We start from the raw sequence: 6,000 nt of genomic DNA, 5'->3' as shown, positions 1-6,000 counted from the left end.
TTACAGAACAGTCGGATTGCAAGTTCCATGCGCAATCATTAGCACAGGCATATGACAACTAGTCTAGCATCCCTCTTGCAAGGTGCTATCTAGTGCACAGCTTTGACAGATGGGGCTGGCATTTAGCTTGTTTTCCTGAGGCCCCAAGAAAGAAATCCCAAACTTAAGTGTTAGGGGGAAAGCCCTACAAGGGGTGCAGGCTTGGGTTTGGGTGACTGGATGAAAAGAAAGACAGGGGCCCAGTACTTTTAAGAGCTGTGTGAAAGCAGAAGACACAGCTTTTCAGATTTGCTAAGTAACAAGTGAAATCTACCCGGATTTGTGTTTCTATTCAACTATTAAGAGATGGTTTTGGTTACCCTCTGCTCCCGTGCTCCTCTCCTTCACCATGTAGCTTGCAAGGAAGAGTTCAGAAGCTTTCATTTCTATTTTTAATTAACCACTATGTAGCATGTCATTCAGCCCCTAAATTTTGGTTTCTGCTCTCTGTATTTTGTTTAAACAAGGCAGCATCATAGGCCATGGTTTGAAGTTGGCTTGCTTAAACAAACCATAGCTTAGATCAACATTGTTTGTACAGTTTCAGTAACAGTGCATGATCCCAAAGCTTGCTGCAGCCCAGTCTTGTCATGCAAAAATATGGTTGCGCCTGACATCCAAAGTAGGTCAGTGTTTCTCAGGAGATGTTGATACTCCACTGAGCCAGCTTCATAGGATTTGTTGTATTATTTTTTTTGCTGAGTGATAAAAATCCTTTGCTTAATTCCTTTCCATCCTGCTATTTTGGCAATCGTACTTAATAAGAGCTGTCTCCTTGTGTGCGCTCTCTCTCATTCTCTCTCTCTCTGGGAGAGGGGGCCCCTGATTAATCCTGCAGCACATTGATGTTCTTCTCATGACATCACAGTGTGTTACCATGGAAATTATTGCAATGTCACAAAAATTAGCATTCTGGATTCACTGGAAAGAAGGGGGCAAATTCTGAAGCATCATTTTGGACCAGATTTGCTCTGCCATTCGGCAGTAAGTCAAGAGCAGTCAGTATGAAGCCATTCAGGCTTGTGAAACAGAGCAGAATATTTTTTGAACCATTGGACTAGACTGCTGTCTCACAGAGTGTACATCAATGTTCATTTCTATATCACAGGGGTGGGGTGTCTTTCATTTTCACAACAGTAGTGATTTCCTTTCCTACCAAAGCACAAGCCATTTTTAAAACTGGGCAAAGTTGAAAGGAAGTCGACAACCTGATGTGTTGCGGAAGAGATATGTGTTGATGAAAAGTAAAGATTTCTCCGTTTTCTGCACGCTTTTAAGTGTGCAAGTGTATCTCTTCTGTGTTACTGACAATGATTGCTTTCTGTTTTGTTTTTTGGAAGGAAGAAGGGAAATCCAGATGTTGATTTGGGATTTACCAGGTCCAGAGGTCTGTAAGGAAAGGTTCCCACAGAGGCCCACAGGGAAAGAAAAGGCATGCTAATTAGAACTATTGCTATATACATATACCTGGAAAAATGTCTCAATCTACGTGGTAGCCCTTACTTCTGAGAACACAACCTCATGCTATAACCAGGCTAAGCGGGGGGCCAGCAACTCCTCATAATTTAGCCATTTTTCTTTAGTTGGCACCTGGTTGGCAGCAACTTTAAGATCAGTGACTTCCTTTTTTCCTTTCCTTTTTTCTGTCACACTGGTTGAGTCAAAACAGTTCTCTCTGCAAAACTCTTTTGATAAGAGCACTGAAAACCCCCACAAGTGCCAAAGGAACAGACACAATATGTCCTGCCCTGCCACCATCACGGAGCGAATATACAGATGAGCCTTGCGTAATGCTGCTCGAGAGTAAGACTGAAAAACAATGCAACTCGTGCTGTCTCTGTTATGGCCTAATTAAGCCCTTCTCCCAGACGGACGTCGTTTTAGAGCTCGGCTGAAAGAGCCAAGCATATTACCTCTGAGAGCTGCTTGCGTGGTGTGGTGAAGTTTGGCTGCCACGCTGAATCCACACCCTTCCTGCTGGAGTGATGCCAGTCGTAAATACAGGGCTGCATCTGCCATGCAGACAAGTGGCAAACCTCTCCGTTCAGGCCTGTAGAACCGGTGAGTGGCCTCTCCGGTCAGGCGGCCTTCGCCTCAAGGGCTGGGCTCGCTGAGGTGCAAAGCTAGCCTCGTTCTGTTGCCCGCAAAGTGCCGTCGGCCTCGGCTGTGGGCTGCAGTGGCTGCCGGAGAGGAAAGAGAGGCTGCTTTGCCCCGCCAAACCCCCTCCGGGGTCTCGGCCTACTCGCAGTGCCGCTTTCCCCCCACTCCCTGCAACTTCCTTGCTCGGGCTTCGCCATGCCACGGGCTTTCTGCAGGTCTGTCAAGCCAGATTAGCTGAGGGCTAGAGGATTTAAGAGGAGAGAAAAAAAACCAAATAAAAAAAGAGAAACATTGCATTTTGTTCACAGTGATGACCCCTGCGGTTCAGCCAGCAAGAAACCCGGGTATGATGCGGAGGATCCGAAGGAGTCCGGCAGACACAGTGGCCAGGAAGGCAGGTCCGACACCTTGAAGTTAAAAGCCCGGCACGCGGCGCTGCAGGAAGAGCAGGCAGCAGGGTGCTCCCTGTTGGTGCAGAAGCCCAGCCTCCACCACACGGGTTCCCCTGTGAGAGGGCAGCACAGCAAAGGGGCAGCCACCTGTTCCCATGCCGCTGCCTCCGATTATGAGCTCTCCCTTGACTTAAAGAATAAACAGGTACACTCTCCTCACGCCATGGGAGAAGCGGGCTGGGGCGGGCTGGGGCCATCTCATGGGCGACTCTCTAGCTTAGCTTCCATGTGCATCACACCCTGCCGGCCACCACATCGGCATGCGTTGGGAGTGGGCGGACGGATGGAGGGGTGGACGTAGCCTGGGGACACAGCACCGGCTCTGCATGCAGAAGGCTCCAGGGCCAGTTCCTGGCACCCTCGGGATAAGGCTGGGAGGGAATTTTGCTCTGGTTCCATTTTGAACAGGATTCACCAACATTCCAAATGTTCTTCAAAGAAAGTCGAGATTTCAAAATACAGAATATGGGAGAAATTGAAACTGGCCAATTCGTCCATCCCAGCCCAGAGCATTGGGTGCTTTGCTCCTTGAAGTCTGCACTTGCACCCGTGTGTTCAACCATCAATCCTGAATCCGGCTTAACACTCCCTTTTCTTCCTGATGGTCTCTTTTCATCTTTAACAATGGTACGGCAAGCAGACACATCATGGTCATTTCCATGCTGGGAAAACACTGGGTACCTAATTAATTGTTTCATTTTCCAACTTGTATGAAATACTTCATATTCAAAAGGGCTTGACTTTTTAAAAAATTCAAATTGGACAAAAGCTAAACTGACATTTGCCTATCCCTGTTGCAGGGTCAGGTGATGGGAAGACCCACTAACACAGCGCCTAGATGATTAAACAGCCTACACTGTTCCTCTACAATGACCCTAATTCAGGACTTCTGCTTCTCCACACAGCCATGAGTTGAGAAATCAACCGTGGAGTTGCTGATCTCTGTTGCAGAACAAGCACCGCAGTTCTCAACCCCTGCTAGTTCGGGCTTGCAGTACTCACAGACACATCCTTCATCCCACACACCCTTCCAAGCAATACTATCCCAGCCATGGTCCACAATTCAGAATAGTTTCTCTGTTCCTGTGAATGCAAGGTTGAGGCTTGAGTACAGATGTGAAGTCCTGGAAAAATAAGCCAGAAACAAATGGTGGAAAAAAACAGGTGGTAGTGGGAGGAGAATGTTTTTTTCAGAGCATGGGGAGAGTCGAGGTTTGTTTACAAAATTAGGAGAATTTTCCTCTATTTTTTCCCTGGTTGTTCTGCCTCTCCCACAATTCCCCCCAGGCATTCACATCTCTAGGGCTTTATCTAATCTGCCTCCCATGGTGCACAGCATGTGGAGTAATGGTGGATATTCAACCTTTCACCTCCTTCTCCACCTTTTTCATGTCAGCAGTTCTCTGCACCCCCTCAACAGATTATCAGAGCACTAGGCAAGTGACAAGGAAGAAGGATACATGGATATTTGCATGCAAGTCTTTCTGGGAAAGGCTCCTTCCTGTGCTTTTAATGGCTGCCTTTGACAGGTTGAAAATATAATAGCTGAAATGTTTCCTGCAGTTGTATCTCTGTCAAGGGAAAAGAGTTCAGCTGTTGCGTTCCTGCAGCTCTTGGAACAAGAGCCTGTTCCTTCAGAGCAAATCAACACGGCTTCCTTAAGCACAGGCAGTTTGCAAGGCAAGAATATCACCAAATCTGTTGGTAAAAATCCCTTTTCTAGGCAACTCTTGAATGTACAGGAGAACTCTCACTGCAAACAGCCCTAACATTCATTGCTGTAATGCCATAATGAATGTTAAGCAGCATTTTATTAAAATCATACGCAAGAACAAATGACTTTGAACATATAAAGATGCCTTTGGGTGCTGCAGTTTCTCATGGACAGTATGTCCTCTTGTCTAGCCAGGTCTAGTGCCAAATCTCATGCTGGCTTGGATCCAACCCACGGGCAAGCAGAGGTCTTGCAGGAGGATTTCTCTGTCTTCTCATTCCCCTCCATCATAACCTCATCACAGCCCAGGATCTGCTCCTCAGGGTCCCCCAGTGCTCTGGAGCAAATCTGAAGGCCACTCAGGAGCCTGCAGGTGGAAGAAAAACTGCTCCATCAGCAGTTTCTTCCTACCAGCAGAACGTGTCTTTTTATATCTTGTGCACCCAGGTCTGTGGTTTTGCCTCCCTGTGAGGCAAGCAGCCTAAGTTGCTTTGCCACCTAATTTGCATACGAAAAGGCCATTTCGGGAAGGAGCCATAGAAGCGTTGCGGTGCAGACCAAGGTCTTTGCGATGGGCTCATGTCCACAGATGAATCAAAGATGTACACCTAACTACACGTTTTAAAAATAAGCTACTTTGCTGTTTTTCTGGCTGCTTTCTTAATAATTGCATTTTCATGAATATGTTTGATGGTGTTCAGGCCTTTTGCCAGATGGGATTCTGGATTCAAGATGCAAGATAGAATTAGGATTTCCAACTTTAGTGGCAAAAACTCCTGGTCAGGAGGTAATGACAGTTGTGGTGGATGCTGAGCTGAACTGGTGGGTTGGGAATGAGCCTTCAGGAATTGGGTTGGTCAGGCTAGGCAGATCAGGACTAGCAGATAAATCCTCACTTTATTGGCTTTTTGTATCTTGGTATTAGTTACCTGACAGACACAATTTTATTGGTTGTGCCAATGAAACTGGATGGCCAACAAATCATTTCTTCGAATGGCAAAATTTGTAGTCCAGTGCCAGTCATTTTCAAAGCAAAACAGGGCCACTGACAAACATGAGGGAGGTTTCTGTGCATCTGGAGGAATCTTTTGGTATGTAGCAGTATATTTCTTTTGAAAATAGGCCTCCTGAAAGATTTTGCACTTCATAACAATGTACATAGAAGAGGTTTGCACATGTGGCTGCCATCAGATAATCCGGATTAATAGCACAAACAGATGCATCTTTAAGTGGAACTAAGTCTCATAATGTTCTGTGGCAGATCTGCTGATTTTTTTTCACCCCAGGGATGAGTTTCACTTCGGAAAGGCCCTCAGGGGCTGCCTTGCACCCCGAACTCTGTGGCAGCCCTGCATGAGAAAGTCACTTGGAGTTCCTGTCTTTGGGATCCTGCGCAATATTTTGGTACAGGTCCTGCTTCTGCAAATCAAACAAATAACACACAATAACCTCAAGCGGCAGAAATTTAGAGGGCCCTCCTTGGATGACTGAAATGTAAATAGATATGCATAGGCATGAAATACTAACTGGCTAGGCATGCCAAAGCAGAACGAAAGGGAATGATTAAGAAATGTGTGTGCGATAAATTGAATGCAGAACGTACTTATGCGGTGTAGTTCCAGAAACAGGTATATATCAACAGAGCCCACTAAAAGCCAACAGAGCTATTTTGTATTGATGGGCATGTCTTGAATA

This window comes from Varanus komodoensis, unplaced genomic scaffold, assembly GCF_004798865.1.
Source record: "Varanus komodoensis strain SLA01 unplaced genomic scaffold, ASM479886v1 scaffold85, whole genome shotgun sequence".
Lineage (NCBI taxonomy): Eukaryota > Metazoa > Chordata > Lepidosauria > Squamata > Varanidae > Varanus > Varanus komodoensis.
The sequence above is the reverse complement of the archived record's forward strand: the minus strand, read 5'-3'. Positions refer to the sequence as shown.